Below are 23,423 nucleotides of genomic sequence, written 5' to 3'. Positions count from 1 at the left end.
AAAGACACGTGACACACAGCTGGAATACAATGACGGGACTCTACAAAGTTAATTCTCCCTTTTGTGTTCATAAGTTGTAATTATTTTGAAGGAGCTTTCAGCCCTTCACTGTTTGTGTAGCGCCTCGTAAAGCTCTGTTCTCATTGCATTCCTTACTGACATTTCACGTTGATGTTCCTTATGTGTTTATGCTGGTTGTGGGCTACATCCCATTCAGCTGCTTTCATCGTGACGTGATGTTTACCAGTGCAAACAGCTGATGTCATCAATTTATTATAACAATAAGAACATCCTCTTGCAGTAAGCACAAATTTTCTCTTTTTCGTGTTAGATAGCCAGGACTGCGTTTGTGTTTATAATGTATTGTATATCACACAATCACATGTCACTCTTTATTAGTATAATACTTTTCATATATATAAATATATATGTACATAGCCATGTTAAATAGAAATGTATGACATCTGATCATTCTTGTCTCATTATGCCATGTTATGATTTGAATCAATAGTAAACATATAAGCTGTCATGAATGGGTTGGGTACCAAAAACATAAGCATCACCTCACTTGCGCTAGTTAACGTTACACTACTCTGATGACTCCGTCCTGGCAGCAGGTAACGATAGCCTACCGTTTGTATAGCTACAGTAGCTAGCTAGCCATCAACCTTTTAACAGAGAAAATGTCGAAAGGTAAACGGTCAAAAGTGTGGCTGTATTTCGCACTAAAAGGCATGCACCGTGTTCGACTGCCTGCGTGAGCGTGAGCCCATGCCAAGCACATCAGCGGGCAGTGTGGGCCTCTCTGGCCCGGCGATGGGGAGACTGGTCCCAACGCTGAACAAGTGGAGACCGATGATGACAACAGCAGCCTTACCTCAGGTTAGTAATTAACGTTGATTGCAAATCTTGCAATTATAAAAGTAGGCCTAATAACAAATGATAAATTAGGTGTTATAAACATGTTCAAGTTAGCTAGCTAGCTACTAGCAAATGGTAGGCTACCTGCCGCCATCATAGCAAGTCAGTGTAATGTTAATGAAACTAGCGATGGCATGTGCAGTGATGCTTGCCTGTAAAATATTTAACATTACTTATGTTTATATTTTTGGCTCTCCAGCTTCAACAGTGACCCCATTCACTTTGGCAAAGAAGGCTCATTTAACAAAAGAGAAGGTGGAGGAACTCCACAGGTCTGTGACCAAATGTGTGGTCAAGGGACTGCATTCTTTTTCCACTGTGAAATCTCCACGGTTCAGGTAAAAAAAAGTGATGTGAAAACAATATTTGTATAAAATCTGTTCCATTAAGACAATTCGTCAAAAAGACTAATAAATATCCTCAAATGTATTTTATACAGAGAGATGATCACTGCCCTCAATCCTCGCTACCGACCCCCATCCAGGGATGATCTGTCCAATACACTAATTCATACCTGTGTGCACAGGCCTCATCGACACCGTCTGAGAGGGTTGTCTCCTGTGCAGGACATGCAATTAGTCAGGAGAGGTGTCGTATTTTGCCAGAGAAGGCAAATATGCTCATATTTCTGCAAAAGAATTGCTGAAGTTAATTTATATTTATTTAAGTATACTGTAAACTGTTGTTAACAGTTAATATATTGTTCATAGTTTGAAGTTAAAAAGTTTGAAGCCATAGTTTTTTATAAGTTTTGTATTTATTTATATTTATAGTATACTTTAAACAGTTAATATATTGTTCAATTTGAAGAAAAAAATTGCCTTTGCAATAAAAAAAGCCTTTCTTTAAAGTCGTCAATCGTCGTTTTGTGCTTCTTTTTTTTAAGTATCGGTTCAGGCACCATTTAGGCACAGGTATCATTTTGAAAGTATCAGAAAAAACCCAAACGATACCGATCCCTAGTCATGAACACTGTTATGCTCATCTGAGATCATAAAATAAAGCAGTAAAACTAAACAATGGACAGCTGTTGCAGCTGTCACACACCTAATATTTAATTGACGTCTCTTCTAAATCACGCTCCGAGGCGAGGACGTCTCATTTGCCTGTCTCAACTCTCCTCGTATTTCTCCCGTGGGCGAGACTAAGACGCGAGGCGAGGAAATGAGAAGAGACCCCCTGTCTCAGACCCTTCTCACTTCCACCAGGCCCCTCCTTTGCCATTCTCCATCCATCCACAGATGCACTCAGACTCTGTCTGCAGACTTCCACCTGTTTCCACTTTCCCTCGTCAGCCCTGCAGTATATAAGTGTGTCGCATATGCAACTATTACTGTCAACAGTTTGCAGAGATGGTATAATAAGTTTACCTTTTTTACATTTTGGATTCAGCCATGACACGGTGTGTTAAACATGTGTTTACTCGTCTCTATTGTTACTTGTTTGCCAGGGGTGTTTCTAGGATTCAAAGAAAGGGGGGGCTTAGCCCCAAGGGGAGGTGCATGTTTGCGGCAATTTTTTTTGGGGCCGTGGATATCCATTGTTTCAGATATAGTTCATATATTGGTTCAATCAGAAAGAGTGATTTTGCTCTGTAGTTTTGCTTGCATTCGGTATATGATAACACAACAGACAGAATTTCAGGGTCATAATGAAATTTGACAACACAAATATGAACTTTTCTCAAATAAAGAGAGACAAATAATTTTCCTGCTTGTAAAGGAAAGACGGATAAACTAGCTTTCATATCCGCGTCACTCCCAAATCCTAATTCTTAAAGGGACCACACACAATGGATGGAGAATGGACCTGACAGTGTCAACTTTTGAGTTGTTTACTTGTTTTATTATGAGCAGAAGGGAATACAATTTTGATCAACATTTACATCTATTTTGTTGTCCGTGTAGTTTTTACATACCAGTGATATTTTATGCTCATTTGGACACTATCACTGAGATAAAGATGAACTAGTTCAGTGTCAAATATACCATTAACTGATTATAAACAACAACATATATAGGGACTGATATTATTGTTTCGAAATACTAGAGAGATATATTAATGCAAAGAATAGAGAGATGTCGATAGTTATTTCTTGTATTTTGAATTTGCTCGTTCACACTCTTGCTCACTGGAGACAGTTTCCAACGAAATACCTAAGTTAGCTAGCTATATTGTTCAGTATGATGATATATTGATTGTAATTTGAAGAGAAAACATACAAACCAAAACACACGCACATATGTAGCATGTTAGAGTTAGAAATAACTTGTCCATGTGAGAAACAACAGTTTAATTTAATCAAAGCACATCAACAATCAGTGAAGAGCGAAACACCTGAGGTGATCAAATCAGATCATACAGGTCCATTCAGAAACATTTAAAATTTTTATTTTTTTTATATTTTTTAGTTAATTTAAAAATAATGACAATTTTAGCAATGTCATTTTTTGTATATGAACTTCATATGAAGAAATCAACATATGTATTCAAGCTGTGTTATTGTCAACTTTCAAGGCAATAATGCAACAAGAAAACCTTACAAACAAGGTTAATCCACCTGCTGTCTATGAAAGGAAGATTTGTTCAACGAATATTAAAATACATTTTTTAACAACAAATTCTCCTACCTAAAGAAAAACCAAACAGTTTGTTTCCGATCTTGGACCTCTGTGGTTGAGATTATGGAAGGACAGAGACCAATGTTGACTGCTGCCAGAAGCAGAAACTAAAAGCTTTGGCGGTGCCATGACAACACAAAGCTATAACACCTTCACCTGCTCCTAATCAATCATCTCTGTGTTTTTTCTCAGGAAGAAAACAGCTTGTTTTAAATGTTTGACCTTTAACGCTGCTGTTTGCCATCTCTATCATTAAACTGTAGCCAATTAGAGGTAGAAACTGAGGTAAGGCACTGACAGGTGATGACAGGACGAGCTGCTCACACGGCATGATAGGCATTGGGAATGCATGAGCCACCTTTTACAGATGGAGAAAGATTTCACACATCCCTGCAACGGCAATCCTACTCTCCTTATTTAGCCTATGGAGCTGGAACGCCTCATTAGAGAGTCCTCTGATGAGGTGAAACTACAGCTTCATCTGCAACATGATGACAAGACGGTAGTTCAGGGACCGGCTGTGAACACGATGCCTACTGTCAGTCACATGTTGAATTCATATGTATTTGTGGCACAAATCACGTAAAATTTTTACTAAAAATATACTGCTGTTATCACATATATATATATATATATATATATATATATATATGTATATATATATATATATATATATGTATAAAAATCTATCTACTGAATACCAACTGTTGTGGAGATTTAAGCTTTATGTTTTAATCCTCATGATTTCCACATGAGGAAACACATTTTTTGATTTACTTTTGTAGTAGCTTTCATTGTTGAGTCTGCCTCTTCTTTGTGGGATTGAAATTGCGTCTCCACACAGAAGGGACTGATGCATACTGGAGGTGCTGTAGAGTTTTGGGTTTGTGGTTGGGTTTGGGCTGTTTTGTTACGCTAAGATGTGCATGGGGTCAGATCAGTCTCAATATAAATTAATCCACACAAAGGGATTCAAAAATGTATTTTGTGATTTATGTATAAATAACTCTCCACAATTGTTTTTTTTCAATGCTCACAAAAATAGTTTTCATGATATATAAATGTAAATGGAATCCACATAACAAAAATCTGATTTACAAATACACAACTATACAAGGATTTTACATTTTTAATCAAAAACATATTTAGATGTTGTTACATTTACATACAGACTGTTGAACCTGAATTTACAAACTACATATCACGTGTGAACTTGTTTTTTGAGATATCCCTGACATTGCTTGATTAACAAAAGCTTTTTTTTTCACAAGGGAGTTATCCGTAGCCAATGAGATGTCTCCTCCATTTTCAACCAATCACATGAGCACACCCCCACGAGGGGTATATACCCTTATATACCCTACCAACCTGAAAGAAAACTTTTCTGGAAGCATCACAGACAGATATATTTGGCGAAATGCTTAAAAAATCCCACTTGTTCACTTCAGATAAGAGTTGAAACAACCAAACATGGGCAGGTAAGTCTGTAAGGACCCCAAAACAACCCAAACAAAGCAATAGAGCAACTTGCATATTTTCAAATGTCATTTATTCAGAAACAACTCTTTCTGTCTGACTGGCGTAGTGAATGTGGTGCTCTGGTCTGGTAAGTGAGCTGAAATGATTACATTACAATTAACTTTCTTAAACTCATGTTTACAATGTTTACTGAGGAAATAAATCAAGTGAGAAGTAGAGTCATTTTCTCAAAGACTTCTGACTTGATGTTAAGTCAGAGACTGTACATTTCTTTTATAGTCATTCAAATGTTTTCATGTTTTTTTATGTCAAGTAATGTTCTCAGCTGAAAACATTAAACCAGAGTTGGAGTTGCAATGTGATTGATGAAGTTATTTTACATAACGAGCAGCAATATAATCTTTTAGATTGTGTCATCATAACTATAACATCTTTTTTTCATATCCTGCTTGTCTGTCTATCTGTCTGTTTAAATGTATGTGGATACATATTTGCATGTGCTTGTGTGTGTGCACATGTGCAGGCATGTCTCTTCCTTGCCAGCTCAGTGGATTACGTAACAGCTGCTGGTGGCTGTCGTCTGCACTACAATGTGTTACATAAGACAATTTGATGTTATAATCCGGCCTGTGCTGCCTGAGCGCTCCCCATCTGGGATTTCCAGCCTGTCCTCATCCTAAGCTCTGGGCCTCCCCTCCTCTGTGCTGTGCTGACACAGACACTACTCCACGTGTAAAGACAGGCCACCAGCCCCTTTGACCCCTTTGATCCATGACGGAGGTCATGCTGGCTGGATTGGCCTGACTTTTAATAATCAGAGACAACGTTATTTTCCACTACAACTAAATGGCAAAAATTACATTTTAAAGGAAACATATTTTCTCTTGTAAATTGAAACAAAGCCAAAAACACACAAAATGACTTTATGTTCGGGAAACCAAACTTGGTTAGGTTTATTTTTTTGGGGCTTAAAATAAGTATGTTTGTTATGTCATTACGTCAGTTAAGGACATAATTTAAAATAAGTGAAATTTGACTTTTAGTTTCATATGGGACACGACTAGCGGTCTTCTGGGTGTTTGACCCATCCGTTCACCCGACTTCCTCCCTACACAGACTTCCACGACCTATGATTGGCAACCTATTTGTCATACCTCAAAAGCAATAGTTAATCCGAAAGAAAATACGTTTCCCTCGAAACGTAATTGGCGGACTGTCTCAGGAGTATATACCTGTTTTGATTTTAATGACCATTGCTCTATCTAGCAGTACCCTCGGGGAAAAAACCCTTGTCCTTCAATCAGAGGATCAGCAGCTTTGATCCCCAGCTCCTTCAGCCCATTTTGATGTGTCCTTGGGCAGGTAGCACTTTGCATTATAGCCCCTGTCATCAGTGTATGAATGGGTGAATGATGACATGTAGTTTGAAAGTGCTTTGAGTGATCGGAAGACTAGAAAAGCGCTATACAAGTGCAGTCCTTTTACCATTGTTCACTCTGTCCAGCGCATTAGTACTGGTGTAATGAACATAGGAGCTGCCAGTAGGGCTTTAGGATTTTTGTCACAGCTCAGCTGTGACTTCAGCCCTGTTTCTGGTGTCTCCCCTCTGTTCTCTCTCTCTCTCTCTGTGGGTGTGTGTGTATGTGTGTGGTATGGGCCATCACCCGGCATCTGGGCTCATCTCCACACCTGCCTTCAATCAGACCATCAAGCGCATGCACTTCAAATGCCCCGGCTTCCTTCCATCTCATCGCCAGATTGTTTCGTCAGCTCAGTGGTAGCTTGAATCTTGGTCCCTCTGAGTCTTTTTCTCGACTAGAGATTATTTAACTATTATCATTACTGAAGTTGATGACTAACTTGTGTTCTCCTTGTGCCTCAAGATTCCGGTGCCCACGTCACAGCCCAGCCGTCGCCTACACTTTCACACTTTCTTCACCTACACTGTTGTCTCCGTGTCTGCTTCTGGGTCCAGGATGACCTGCCGTAACAATTTTAAGACAGATTTTTACTTTTTTAAACTGTGTATCCGTTGAGGTGCGACCCTCTGTTAGTTGCATGTGTCCTCAAATGCTGCCGTCTGCATCTATTAATCAATACTTGTGACCACACTGGTAGCTGTATGAATGGTTCTGTCGGACCGTTGGTTTGCTGTTGACCCACCACTTTGGTCCAGGTGGAACTCTCGTCACAACTTCATTGATTGCCAGGAAATGTTGTGCAGACACTCATGTCCCTTTTGACTTTTGTGCAAATAGGAATGATATCCACATGATGCGTCTTAGCGACATAGCAATCCTCTCGCTTCGCATCTAGCACCATCATCGGGCAAAGATTGTTTCCAGTACTTTGGTTTGTCTCATGGGAAGGTCATTAGAAAAACTAAAGACATTGCATCAAATGTTAGCAGACTAACACACAAGCTAAACATCAGCATGTTAGCATTTAGTTAATAGCAAAGCTGTGCCTGTGTCCAAAATCTCTCCAAACTGTTACATGTCACGTTTTAACACAAACCATAATATTTTTTTATGACTTAAACCAAGTCATTTCATTGCCTAAATCTAACCAATCGTTTCACAACATAAGCCATGTGGCAGAAACGTTCACATTCAACGTATTCGTGGTTTGCAGACACTTACAATGCACTTTTTTTTTTCTTCTGCTGACTGGGTTGTGCTCGTACTGACGAACCCACAGAAAATAATCACCAGCTCTTTTGTTCCCCTCGGCTCTACAGAGCGGGTTTAGCCTTGCTTTAATTAAACATGATTGCCTGCATAGAAAGGTACCAACAACCTGAACCAGCCAACCACATGTATGTCTGTGTGTCCTCCACATTTGTCTTGCAGCTTGGTATTTCCATTTGAAGATGAACATGACCTCCATCAGCCCTGACTCCTCCTGACAATTATATGTGAAAACGCAATGCAGCATTGGAGTGACACATTCCAAAAAGTCCTAACAGGTAAAACCAAGCCAAGTAAAAACAAACCCCAAATATGAGCTGCAGGATTCTCCTGGGAGGGTGTGTGTGATCCGAAGAGATGAAGAGGATGTCAGAGTGACTATCCACCGTCAGCGTCTGAAGATCACTTCTGACAACACCAGCTAACCAGCCTGCTGCTGCACACCGTGGGAGGTTGTATGTGTGTGTCACCTGCAGCCATGTGAACTCACCAGGGTGTTTAGGTTACTGACAGAAAGGATGAGGGTGTTCTGAAGCCGAGCTCTCACATATATATTCGCTCATACATTCACAGCTGTGCATGCTGAGTGGGACCTTTATCCAGGCCACAGGCTACAGAAGCATTTGACACAAACAACACTGGATGTGTGTTTGTGTCAAAGGGCTCGTTTGAAATTCAGAAATCAATTCTTACTTTTATGCAACAACATATGTATATTCAGTGATGGATACATTTTTTTAAGTGTCCATTTGAAATGGCTATTGCAGTGATTTACAGTATTTTGGCACTTCCATAAAGTTAATGTATTGTCAAAACTCAATCCCACAACCCCCGTCCTGCTGACTGGAATACTTAGTAGTACACCGAATGTTTCCTCCTCTTTGACCAACATTAGAAGCCATTGTTTTATAAAATTATTGAGCCTTTTTGAAAAAATTATACTAGATATTTGTGAGCTGTTTTTAAAGTTTCATGTCCTCCGCAGGTACCAATAGGATTGGGGCTGAGTCGAAAAGTATTGCGAGTCAGACTCAACACATTGCTGGTTCGGGTCTTTTCATGGCTACAAAGTTAAAAAATAACACCAGCCAAAGTTAGCAAGTAAGTTCATGTGATAAGACCTAATATAAACCAGGGCTGCAAACTAATTATTACATCACCCTTTAATCCATTCATATTTTTTAAGATTAATTGTATTCAAATAGCTGGCATTATACATTATGAATACTTAGACCTGCTAAATTGATTATGCATTTTTGTCCACTTGCAGGCAGGTAGTGAACTCATCATTGACATCATCCACTTTTACATTGAAATGGTAAAGTTGTTAACAAAGTTACTTATTTGCACATCCAGCAGTTACAGAGGAACATTATCATTCATTTGGAGTAGTGTTTGTGTCCACTAGATGAATGGAAGTCCTATATTCTCTCTCTTATAGGTCTATTTTTGGTCTCCACCACCTCCTGAGGGAATTATCTGTCTCTTTAGCTAAATGCTCCACTGTGTTCACCAGCTAGTCTCAAATTAGCTGTCTGCTGGTTACTGATTAGTAGTTAGTGTGCAGTAGGTCTTTTTTTCCCTAGCTTTTTCACTGAAGACAGCAATGAGACGAGAGAGAGTGATCCAAAAATCTAAACTTATGGACTGGACAGCTAAACAATGAGCTGAGAGTCGCTATAACGTAGAGCTAAACTGACAGTAGTGTTGCCAACTTGATGACTTTCTTGCTAGATTTTCAGACTTTTCAGACTTTTCAGACCCTTTTTGCGACTTTATTTAAAAAAGCAGACAAGCACAAATTAAGCTACTTCTTCAGAGCATAAGGGGAAACATTTATGATATTGCATACTGCCCAGAGTAATAACAGTCCAGTCTTCTGTCGACAGCCCGAAATTATTCAAATGATGCGCAATGACGTAATATGCAAATGTATCATCTGGTTACTTTTAGCGACTTTTGGAGCTACTGCTAGCTGCTTTCATTAGAAAAGAGTTGGCAACACTGGCTGACAGATTCAGCTGTAGGTTTATCACTACAGGTTACCCCTCTCACACTGTCACAATGTTTTCACATTGTCATTTGAGAAAAAAATTATATTATTATTATTATTAATAAAGGCTGTCTAAAACAAGAAAAGAATAGGGAAACAACTGTATAGATCATGGCAATAAAAAGACAATATTTTAATATGCTGACAGGGACAAACATCTTGAAGAGACACAAGTGCAGAGGATTTACATCTGGATTTGGTTTGAGTCCAGAGACTGATCTCACCAACTGGAGGTCAGAGTTTGCTCATTATATTACACTACTAAGTACAACATCAACTGAAGCGTTGATCATCTCTTCACAGATTTTCTACACAGACGGACTCATACTATTCTTCCATTCAGATTACAAAGCTCCTTAGTTTGCCATTTTTAGCGCGGTCCAGCCTCCCACTGTGATGGCCTGGTGCCCAGAATGCCCATCGTCTTACCAGGGATTAAAAAGCCTCTGATATGTGGAAGTCATCAACAGCTCCAATCGAAAGATATTAGAAAATATGAGGCACAGGCCAAAGGTCAAGGCCAGCACATGTTGTGTGTGGTCAGTCATGTCATACATAAACACACGTGTCAGACTGCTTATGTTGTTCAGGGTTTAACTATGTGCTGCATGTGATGGTGCATGAACTAAGCATGTTTCTTTATCGGGTACAATAGTTCAACATGTTGGAACCTAATTTCACATAAACATTTTCTCTCTGGGCTCATAAATAATCAATCTTTTCAGGCAATACCGATATTTACAATATACATATCAATATTTTCCCTAAGATAACAGTTTTCAGAATTTAGAAGAGTACAGCTGAAATGGTCTGGGTTATGTTTAGGCAACAAAACTATGAACTATAGTTAGGTTTAGAAAAAAAACATCATGGTTAGCCATAAAATAAATACCTTAACTAAGGTCAACAAGACTTTTGGTTTTACAGGGGACATGAACACCTGTCTCCTGGGTTAAAATCCTGTATTTGTTTGACCCATCCAACTCCCCTCCCACACAATATTAGTCTCTCTCGCTTTACATTAAGCCTTTAGGTTCATAAATAGATCCATACCGCTTTGTTGATTCAGAACTAGACTTTGGATTGGTTTGGATTAGGAATAAGTGTTCTATTCATGCTGCTGTTTGTGCAGTTTTCATGTTGGGCTACCTGCACTTAGCCATAACATGAGCTCCTGCATCAGAGGTCATGGTGCAACACCAGATTTTGTAGACAGGAAGGCATGTTAAAAGGTGTTGCTAACCTTGATGATTTGGTGGAATAGAGTGCTGCACGACTGAGTCCTGAAACCCGTTAATGAGTCAGCATGTTTACACTTCCGGTTCTCTGGTCTCGAAGTCAATAGGTTTTTCTTGAAGTGTTTTTGGTAAGATGCCCGAAATTAGGTCTGTGGTTAACAAAATCGGAAACGATTTTAACGCTTTGCTCTTTAACATAAAATATGTCAGTAACTACCCCTCTCATGAATTTAGAAGCTTTTACATCTCTTGAAAAAGGTGGTTGCATCACAAGACCACCAGTCCTCCTTTAGCTTAGGGGTGGGGACGTGAAGTCATGTGACCATCGTGTAGTTCCTTTATAGCCTGACATTAGCTTTTTACTTCTGGTGATTGTATTCACGCTTCAAATCATAAAAGTGGTGTTGATTTGTGAAGATTATCTTGCTGAACAAAACGTGTAAGTATCATAAACGTTTATTTTCCATAAATATTATTTTCTGCAATAACCTCATTGGCTTTTTGTGGAGGGATTTAGTGTGGTGCTAACTTCATGTTGGTCTCCAAATCTATTTTTTTTCAAATCATAAGGGCCAAACTAAGATGATGAACATGGTGAACATTATAAAGCACATTATCGTTGCCATGTTTTCATTGAGTATGTTAGAATGCTAGCTAGTTAGCATTTCGCTCAAAGCACCACTTTGCCTCATGCCATACATGATACCTTAATGATATCCTTAATCCACATCCCTATGGATTATTTTTTAATCATTCATTTTCTTACTTACATTCTCTTAAGCAATGTAAAAGTGTTCATTTGGCCTCAATGCGTTTGAAACAAAGGGGATAATACCAGAAGGATTTAAAGTAGTATTGCATAATTTTGAGATTACTTATATGGATTCATTGTAGTATTTATATGTTTTCGGCCAGAACCTATGTCGGAAGAGTCTTTGCAGTAGAAACCTGTTGGTGCACAGGATGTGATGGTTTTACTTTCCCAGTTTGATGCGAATAAACAAAAGGAGAACTTGGCAGTTTTACAAATTAAAAGGTGTATCAGGAAGTCAAACTTCACCATGTAAAGTTCCCTCAGCCAAGAGAGAGCTTCAGTGTAACACCATGGCAGCAGAAAGACAAGAAACTCAGTGGTTCCCTTTTCATTATTTAGTTTAAAGACAGGAAGAGGAATTTCATTTCATAAAACAAATGTATTTTCATGCTTCAGCCTCACGACCCATCCGCCCACCTGTTTTTGCTGTCATACAGGCTCAGACCCTCCACACCCACCTCAATCAAGGGCATTTTTTGCTCTGCATTGTCACTGCAAATGGAAATACTGATATGTATGAAACAACTCTTATTCACTCTCTAATGTCAATAAAATAAAAGAGAAAAATATAAACTGTATCATATATTACAAAGCAAAAACTGTGTTAAATTGTTCACAGCCCCTCCAGCTACTGGATGGGTTTTTAAGATGAGTTTTAAGTTTCCCATGAGCACTGTACTCCCTCTCATGAGTTTACATGTTGAGGTACTGAAGTTTCACAGAGTTTTACAGGAAGATGCTGTCAATACGGATAAACGCACCAATCTGTTAACACAGTGGGAACTAATGGTCAATTTTGTATCCAAAGACAGATTTTGAGACAAAGACACAGATGTTCATAGTTTAGGGAGCTAATGTGTGATTTGGGGAAATAAATGCCTCCTGAAAATAAAAAAAGAAGAGCTTGTCAATGAGCTTTGACTAGAGACAAACTATAAATCTGCCAGCCTGATTTTTAGGGGTTGGAATTACATCACTTTAAGATATTGCAAAACAGGACTGGAAAAGAAGTAGCCACAGAGAGCTGATAGGGGAAGAGCTTCAGGTGACCAGTACTTCAAGAAATCTTATAGAAATCTATAGATTTTTTTTTTCAACCATACGCGAGTAAAATTATATTATGCAGTTTGCTTCAGCAGAATGGGACAGACACATAGACGCACACTCACTTACAAAATCCATTGGGGGAAAAAAGACAAGCAGCCAGATGATTAGACAGATTGTTACAGAGATTATCTAAGGCTGTGGTTACACTTGTCTCTTCAATGCAACTTTTGTGATCTGCAACTTTAACTGACATGTCTGTCTGCTCCCAGATCAGATCTTGCTTGCATTGTGATCCGATCAGCCAGACCAAAGGCCACATAAAAACCTAACAAAGCTTTTAAAACACAAAATAACTATGAATAAAATGACTTTTAATGTGAAGAATCTAAATAAAAAAATATTTATCACAGAATTAGCGGAGCTTTGTTAGAGGCTATTTTTTAATAAAACTAATACTGCTAAGAGGAAGAGTTAGCAGCAAAAATAACATTATGAAGAATTTATAGCAAATTGTTATCTTGGAATTGGCAGCAATTTGTTAGCAGCTATTCCTCAATGAAACAAATCTACTAATACTGCAGGGAAGTAGATAACGGGGGACTTTTATTGTGAAGAATTTCTTGGAAATTAAATGTGTTTATCCACTGTTTTACTGCCGCTCCTTTGACCACGAATTATATCCGATGAGGCAGGTCGCATTGTATTGTACAATTTCAAATGAGAGCGTGGTTTGCATTAATTCAATCAAACAGTACAGCAGTCGTCGTTGCAGACACACCTAGCGCAGACCTTTCTAGTATTCAGTCAGTGTCATAAATAAATGTCAGTGAAGCTGCAGTCACCATAAATCTAGCTGTACGTGCTGAAGAAAAGGCAGTAAACATTTTTTCACAGCTGGAGGGACACCTTAAAGGGATATTTTTTTGGGGGGGGGAATAGATTACTTGAGAGGCTTATCAGATTTTTGTCTCAATTAAATCCTCTTATTTGGCAATAAGTGATAGTTTTCCAAACATGGAAGCTCTGGACTGTGTGATTGCTTCTTTTTTTGTCTTTATTATTGCTTTGCTGTTTTGGGACTTTTACGCCCAAACTCAGTTGCAGAGGTTGTTCCATGACACATCTGTAGGGTTTGATGCTTTCGTTTCAATAACACAAGTGTTTTTACGTCTCCTTTCACAGCTCTTTACAGAGTAAATGAGCTAACCCGATGAGGTCAGCCATGGCAGGCTGTTTTTCTTTTACAGCAGCAGCAGGTCTCTGCAGGTCAAACCCCACATCATCCAAAAAAAGGAAAAGTGCTTGTATCTTTTGTGTGGACTGACCTGTCTGGCCAATTGTCTCACTCACTGCGCAATTTCAAAAACATGTGGGCCTCAAAGAGAACAGCCGCTACGCTTTTAATGAAACAGAAACACTGACCAGTACGTGCTTGAACATAGAAATGTACTTTTTACTTGCCTGGACAGGAAGAGAGCATTTGATTTTGTTAAATCATCCAAAATAGCATCAAGACTGTCAGGAGCTTCCAAGTGGTGCAAAAAAAAAAGTTTGACATGATACCTAATTATTTTTTAACAATCAACAATTGTTTTAAATCATTGGTTTGTGCTTCTGAAGTTCTTACTTCCGAAAAGTTACAACCCTCTTCCACTTTTCCAGGCGTTTCATTTCATCCTTGCCGCTGGGACCTTATCATGATTATCATCCATCCAGCTACAGCCTCAAGCAAGTTAAGAGGGCATAGATCAGTGTTTACCTCCCACTTTACTACTGAACAGTGCATCTTTCGCTACAAGGTGTTTTATAGCCTTATACAGCTTTCTTTGGGATCTTAATTAAGAGTTTAAGTTCTCCACATCCAGTTTTGTCTTCTACATATATTACTAAAATGCTTATGCAAATACGGAAATCCATCAATCAATATTTAATATATTTGGGTCAAATGACTGCATGTGGTGTGAAAGGAGAGAAAACTCAGCTTTGCAGTTCACTTTAGCATCTTTCAGCGTATTGCTTTAGTTTTACTGCCCGCAACTTTTTTTGGTTCTGTCTCAACGCTCTCATCAGCAAGAATAAAATATCTTTTATAACCCACAGTTCTCAACCTGCTCAGCAGTAAACAGCAGACAGGTACAGGTAAAGAGATTGTTTTTCTTGCTTTGCTGCTTCATATTAAAAGCTTTTTTAAAAAACAACATTTTATTGTGAACATTTTATAGTGGAAAAAATGTGTTTATCACAGAATTAATGATTGGTTAGAGGCTATTCATTAAACAAAACAAGAGGAAGAGCGCAAGAACCAAAATGATGGAGGACTTTTATTGTGAAGAACATACGAGATGTAATATGTTCATCCACCGTTTTATAGCCGCTTCTTTGACTAGTGGGTAACTCTGTTGGATTGGAGATGCAAATCCCTGCCGAGCTGGGCTGATACGCAGAGTCAAACAGAGTCAAGCCAACCCAGCATGTATGGAAAAGGAGAGACTCCATTTTATCAGAATTTAGCAGCAGGAAATTACTTTACATTTTCACAGCAGATACACAGGCCTCTGATTTAATTAATTTGCGAGTGATCATCTGCCTTTAGGCACACACAGCTGAGTCATCAGAGTAGCAGTGGAAATGAATTTCATGCTTATAATTTGGCCAAGAGGTGAAGTATAAAGAGAGAAAACAGAAGGCCCTGCTATTGGCCCTCTGTTTTTCCTCTCTTTATATTTCTTATCTTGGACCTGAACACAATTATCAGTGGTATCAAAAGCTGCACTGACATCCAGTAATAGACGTACTGAGATGATGTCAGGCCCTGAAAGCAATGTAGAAATGTTACGCAACACAAAGCTGTGGTTGTAATGAATATGTCAGAGCAGAACTATTGTTGAACTTGTTAAACTATTACATTTTGAGAAGGCTTAGTCAAAACAAACAAGTTGCTTTAAAAGAAAAATGGGGGATTTTTGAAACCACGTTGATGACTTAAACAGACCGTTTCGATTACAGTTTTGACAGGAGTGAAAGTATTGTGGCATGAAGAAATTGCCGAAACCAATGAATGCAGTTTTGTTCATGACTTTCATAAAACACACATAAGACAACCAAGAATGTAACAATTTTAATTTGTACTTTTCTCTTCAATCAGTAACTCAATTGTAATGTGTTCCTTGTCTATATATTTAAAAAAAGAACACAAACATGCAAAGAAAAAATGGTGACTTGCAGGCTTTCCTTAATGTATATAAATGTACATTTACTTCACTTCCTGTGCGGTGCGTCCATATTTGGGTTGATTTTTTATTCAAGCCTTTCTGCTCATATTGTTCATAACTGCTGTTGCTATGAACCATATGATTGGTGCAGCTGTTTTAAGTTGAGATGAATGACATGGAGATAAGAGATCCTGTTTAATTCCCATGACTGTATATAAGAAGTGGACGTATACACACACACGCTCCTTCCTCTTCTTCTACGCTGCCACCTCAAAGCACAGTTTCCTGTGACTGCTCCCCATCCAGACTATTGTGACAGAGAGGCTGCCCTATCCACACTGCAATAACAATTTCCTGGCCCATGATGATGACTGGATAATACACCAATTTAGGTTCCCCAGAGCCGTGCTCTTGGATCTATGCGCTGAACTAGCATGAGACAGGCCAACCGGTCGGAACATCACCATCCCAGTACAAATACAAGTACTGACCACTCTAGGGTTTCTGGCAACCAGCTGTTACCAGCAGGAATTAGCCGAAAGGGATGTGTTTGATTTGATTAATACAATATTTACCTTTCAAGCCCCTTTTGTGAATATTATAATTCTGTTAAATTATATCTTTAGGTCTGGGATATCAAAGCTGTCCCTTAGTTTCAGAATGCCTGCTGTCTTGGATGGCATTATTAATATGACTAGTCGATACATCAACTTTCCTTATACTGTGGGAGAACTGGCCAACATTAAAAGGCAATTTGCAGCAATGTCTGGTTTCCCAATCAGCGCAATTTACCGTACTCATATATGGGTACCAAATGCAAATCAATATGCCTATGTTAATTGAAAGCGAGTGCATTCGATTAATATCTGAGTCGTATGTGACTCGAACATTTTCCTGACTAATGCGGTGACACGATGACGAACCCAGCAATCAAGCTGCAGGCTGCTTACAGATGCTGTGTCGACAACTGCAAGAAACACTTCATCCCCGCAAAGACAAAAGAGGCCTTCAGATAGAAGCGACAAGTGAATTAGGGAACTGTATGCACTGCAGACAACCATATATTCATGTAATCCTTAATTTAACAGTAAGTCTCATTGCGATCTAGATACCTGTGTAAATAACAAGTAAGCCTTAATTAATGACTGTGTATTAGGCTGTAGCCTACATTATATTTTAAACATTTGTCCAGCTTTAATCTGAGAGGAACACAACACAGGCGGCAACTATAGCTGAAAAATAAAGAAATATATAGCATAAGCTTAGCTCATCCAGTAGTAGGGAGAGTGGTCAAGGGGCAAGTAGTGCCACCCTTGTTATCTAGAAAACCATAAAAGAAGTTGGTCATGTGACCACATATTTTTGAAGGGGCATCCATTTCACTCATCCTGCAAAGAAGGGAGACGCATGGCTTGAGAGGTAAGCACATTTAAGTTCAAAAAACATTTTTTTGCCCTCAAAAGTAATATTTCTATGATCAAGGTTTTTTGATTGCTGTGTTTGAACAATTATAGACAACTTTGAAAACAGTTCACACATGTTTTAGTGCTTTAGTAAGCTACAGCATGAGTCTATACAGTTAGCATGATGCCAGCTCAAAACAGCTGGGGGATGCATTTTTTTCAAAATGGTGGGTCTGGGGTAATTTGTGCCAAAGGGCCTGGGTTAAGTTGTGCCACTGCCACTGGCACAACTTACCCCAACTTATGATTGTTTTTTTTTTTTTTGATTTTTTTACTATATATTACTTTATTGTATTTTATTGTTATTGTACATTGTATTCTTATATTTGATCACTAAAACTATGTGATATTCTTAATTTTAGACCATCATGCCACGCAAATACAAACGGAAGACAGACAGGGTTTTAACTCCTCTTGAGGAGTTGGAAAGAGCAGTGAAAGAGGTGCAACAGGGAAACACCATACGTCAAGTTGGAAAGGAGATGAAGATCTGCAGGATGACCATAAAAAGATATATGGATAAGAAAAAACATACATAAACACATATCAACACATCTCACAAGTGTTAGGGTTATTTTAATCCAAAAAGTATTAAAATAGCCCTTACAGTTGCAACGCTACACTCATTCTAGTATGGGTATGCTTTTTTCGAGCGGAGGCCTAAAAAAAGGCCTAGGGTTTTAAAGGTACCAAAAGTCACTCTGAGATATTTACTTCATAATCTACAATATTATAGCAATTATGTTCCATCAGTGTTTGTCAAACGTCAAAGTGTGCACAGAGTCACAGCGTTCTATATTTATAGACAACAAAACTCAGCAGGTTAGCTTCACAGAGTCAGTTACCACGGTAACACGTTTATATTACTTCTCTTTCTGGAACTCAAAACTCAAAAGTTGCTCTCATCTGAGAGTTAACTAACTCAGGAGTTTTAACTAAAAGTGTTCCTGGAGCAGGGCCCTGGACAGACAGGTAGGATCCAAAAAGGCAGACTTGTGCAGTTCAATGGTTTATTGCATAGATAAGCATCCAGACAGGTAGTGGTAGGCAGGCAAATTCAGGTCCAGGTAACAAAGCAGAGTCGGGTTCCAGTTGTTAGAGAAGTACATTGTAATGACAAATGAACTGGCAAAGGAACAAAGGAAGTTGGCTTGTATTTGAAGAGCTGGATTTAATCAGACTGAATCAGGTGGGTGATGTTGATGCAGGTGGGCCAGAAAGGCCAGGATGAGCCGATGAGGGAAGTATAAGCAGCTGTGTAGGTGGGTGTGGCGATCAGGTGATGGGTAAAGGAGGGAAAGTCGGAGGACATCTGGTGGATGGAAAGAAAATAACGGGGGGAATGGAGAACGGGACTGAAGAGTGAGGTCAGAGAAACAAACTGACAGAGGCTAAAAAGCTCTGAGGAGCTGAGGGGAACTACATATTGGTGATGATTCTCAGCTGGTTTGGCACTATGAGTTACTCCTAACACATTCAGCCTGATTTCAACGAAATACATGAAACGCAGGACTCCCACCCGTTGTTGGTGTTCAAACGGTACATCACGCATATAAAACAATGTCATGCAAAATATAAATGATTGTCTCTATGCTGGAAACCATTGGTTCCATTCAAAAGGTAGGGTGATCCCATGATTGGTTTGTCTTAAGCCATGTTTTAAAAGTTGTTTTAAGAATATTGAAGCTTGCACATTATCTTATATGGGTGGGAATTGAGTTCCATTTATCTGCTTCTCTAACTGAAAACGGTGCGAGTCCAAAAGCAGTTTTCCTGGAATAGCATCTGGCTGATGCCCAGGTCTCCATAACTTTGTCCCTGCAGAATGACACATATTGTGTAGGTGGTGGTGGCACAAGACCATGAATTGGAGTTGCCATTGCCAGTGTCAGCACTAGTGTCAGCGTCTAGAAGGTGTAATTATGAATCCCACTGCTCTTCTTAGCAAGACCCGCCGTGTAGTTTGTTGAGGCAGATGATTGGTTAAGGTTAGGCATTGACCTGGAGTGGTTAGGGTCAGGATAGCCCATTGGTCAGGGCCTAGGAACTGAACAAATCACATTAACAGTACCTTGTCAAGAAATGGATACCTGGCCAATCGTAGCGCTTGAATGCTGCAAAGGGCGGGTCGAGCGGGAAATGTGATGCAGGAAATGCAAAGGCATGATGGAACAGGACAAATATGAGGTCGTTCAACATTTCGTATCCACATTTTCCTCAAATAAAATTACAAAGAAAAAAACACTATAAGACTGTCAATGTAATTTTTAATTAATGTAATTATGACGATGAAAATGACCTTCCACGGCCTTTAACATTTCTGAAAATGTCAGCCAACTTGTCACAACTCGTGAACTTTCAGAATATTTTCTTTTACAAAGTCATGAATACCTCAAGAGAGTCCATATGAACGCCCGTGAACACAGGAAATACGACCTCATTTGAATGCAGCATAATATGTCATGACTTGTCTCATTAGACTAGCTATGACACTTCTGAAGACCATTTTTAAATGTTTTTTTTCATTTCCAAGCGATCACTTTGTTCATATTTCTTTTGATCCCGTGTTAATATAGCCAAACTAATACTCCACAGCCATGCCATTATCTTTGGGAAGCTGTAGCATTGTGTTGCTATAAGCTAAATGATAACATGTTCACAGAATGGTGACATGACGAAGTTTAGAGGGTATAACATGTACCATGTTTAGCATCTTGGTTTAACATGTTAGCAAGCTAATGTTTTCTAAATAGCAAATAACGCAAAGTACAGCTTAGCGTTAATATATCTTAGGGAAATGTCATTAGTTGTGCAGGAATTAGACAAATACAAAATTGGGACTTGATGGAGCTGGATGAAAAGTAATTCAGGATTCATCTGCTGTAATGAATGTCTATCAAGTTTTTGAGCAATTAATCTAATAGTGGAGATATCTAACCAATCAACCGACATTGCCATCCCCAGAACCATAAAGCTAGCAAGGCTTATTCTTTATTCCAAACCCAAGACACTGACAAGAAGTTGGTGAAGTTGAAGACGATTTATTGTGAGACCACAGGGAAGCGAAGTGAAGTGGAGAGAAGGTGATGGCTGGCTGAGAGGGACGAAGATGGAAGACAGACTGGTGAGTGGCGTCGGCAGGTAGGCAAATGATCCCGGGACACGGAAAAAGCAGTTAATCACAAGATCCAAGAATAACGCAAGGAATATGCTCACGTAAACTCCTGAGGCCTGGAGCCTGAGCTACCATGGCAAATGCATAGCAGAGACAATGATCTGGGTTCTCTTTTATAAAACTGTGTGTAGAATCCATGCTAAAAGTGCACGTGCAGACAAAAGCCCAAAATGGCGTATGCACATCTGCAGGCAATTTCCCCCGTGTAAATCAGTCCGAGTGGAAAAGCAGTCTGATCTGAAGGTGGAGGCCAAAAAAAATATTGCATTCCACGGACAGAGCATGTCTGCTACTGGTGGCAAGAGCACACCCAAGCTGAGAGTGAGACTACAGAAAAATTTGCTCAAGCACAGTTTTATATTTTATTACATGACTGTTTAACAATTTAAGAAAGAAAAAAAAGATAAGTAAGCTAATGTGATATTTGTCCTGTTCTGAGTCGATAGGAGAGCAGGAACGTGCTGAGTCGATAGGAGAGCAGGAACGTGCGCTCACATGCCTCACCAGCACTAGTGTGTCCCGTGCAGGTGACACGTCTGGAAGTGGCCAGGTTCTGACCGATGTGGTCCTACAAAGTCAAAGGGACACAATCAGTGCTATAACTGTCATAGCAAAGAAACAACGACAAATAAGGCTTGTGTTAAACGATTTTGTGAAAAAGTTAACCAAACTGGCTGTCTTTTTACAAACGCATCATTACATCCTCACAGATCCTTGATCCCCTATTTGGATCCTTGGTGTCGGGAGGTGGCTGTGGGTTGGGGTCCTCATGCTGGGTGGTGGTGAGCCAGGATGAGGAGGAATGCCAGTCCTCTGCACCATATTGTGCAGAACACTACACAACCTGATTATTTTGCAGACTTTTTTTTGGATGGTATAATAATCTTCCACCTGAAGCATTAAAAGACTGCCATCATTTGAGGAGGCCAATGAATCGCTCCACAGCTGTGCACACAGAGTGTGTGCATCATTATATATAGCAATATGAGTACAGTCAATTGCGCCAATTACATTTGCGAAACCAGACATTGCTGCAAGACGCCTTTTAATGTTGGCCAGTTCTCCCACAGTGTAAGGAAAGTTGATGTATCGACTAGTCATATTAATAATGCCGTCCAAGACAGCAGGCATTCTGGAACTTAGGGACAGCTTTGATATCCCAGATCTAAAGATACAATTTAACAGAATTATAATATTCACAAAAGGGGCTTGAAAGGTAAATATCGTATTAATCACATCAAACACATACCTGTTGGCTAATTCCTGCTGGTAACAGCCGGTTGCCAGAAACCCTAGAGTGGTCAGTACTTGTATTTGTAAAGGGATGGTGCGGTTCCGTCTGGTTGGGCCGTGTGCTGTCTGATACGGTGGTCAGTGATACTGGAGACCCACAGGGAACTGTTCTGTCTCCTCTTCTGTTCACCTTATACACCACTGACTTCCAGTACAACTCAGGATCATGCCATCTGCAGAAGTTCTCTGATGACTCTGCAGTGGTTGGGTGTACAAGGGATGGACGGGAGGAGGAGTACAGGGCAGTAGTGGATGACTTTGTAGAGTGGGCCGGTAGAAATCACCTGCTTCTGAACGTGGCCAAGACCAGAGAGATGGTGGTCGACTTCAGGAGGAAGACGACGGCTCCACAACCGAGTTCTGGGAGAGGATGTGGAAATGGTGGAGGAGTACAAGTTCCTGGGTGTCTCCATCGACAACAGACTGAACTGGAAGGCCAACATCAACAAGAACAACAAGAAGGGGATGAGTCAACTCTTTTTCTTGTCATAAGGACAGATACAGGAGAACATATTTTACTGTGTAACTTTGTTTGCTGCTGCTACAAACAAATTTCCCCCTGGGGATAAATAAAGTATACATCTATCTATCTATCTATCTATCTGGCCTGTCTCGTGCTAGTTCAGCACGTAGATCCAAGAGCACGGCTCTAGGGTACCTAAATTTGCTTGTTATCCATCCAGTCATCATCATGGACCAGGAAATCTTCATGGTCGCTAAACACTTGTTCCCTGCTAACCCTTTCATTCACATAGTCCTCTAGCAGCGTCATGCAGCGTTACCGTATTATTTATATGTTTACAGCAATCAGACAAATTGCTCCACACATTGCCAAAATTTTTAGTCAATTAGTGTATCCATCACCCTGGATATCATTTGAAAGGTGACCACAATCTATTCACGTATCTACGGTTTGTTATGATGAACTTGGCCTGCATTATGACTCAAATGAGGATATGAAGTGATTGTGAAAGGGCTGTCAATGGCTTTAGTTCCACACTTTGTTAATTCACACAATCCATAGTGTGTTTGCAGGTGGTGAAAATGTGCCGTGTGATGTGACTGGAGAAGTCAATGTGACCTCCAGTGCGCTCTATGGTCGTGTTCACTGCAGCAATTATATGAGGACTACATTAATAATATCATTGAGAAGTGCTGGCACTCTGCTCTGCAATGTTTTAATGCTATTTGAGGTTATCTTGGATTTCTACAACCGTTTCATTCTTAATTACCAGACAGTCCGGTCCTCTCCTCTGCACTCCGTAGGTGGGGAATGTGAAGGCGAGACAGCGCGGATGAATATTGAGCGGAATATCATTTGTGATTGAAGTTGTTTTTTAAGTTTTACAAGTAAAAAGGTGCTCAAGGAATATGTATGGCTCATTAACACAAATAACACTGCTGGTTTGAATTATTA

This window comes from Cebidichthys violaceus, unplaced genomic scaffold (genome assembly GCF_023349555.1).
Source record: "Cebidichthys violaceus isolate CVI_PGR_0920_01 unplaced genomic scaffold, fCebVio1.0.p SCAF_22, whole genome shotgun sequence".
In the NCBI taxonomy this organism is placed as follows: Eukaryota; Metazoa; Chordata; class Actinopteri; order Perciformes; family Stichaeidae; genus Cebidichthys; species Cebidichthys violaceus.
The sequence above is the reverse complement of the archived record's forward strand: the minus strand, read 5'-3'. Positions refer to the sequence as shown.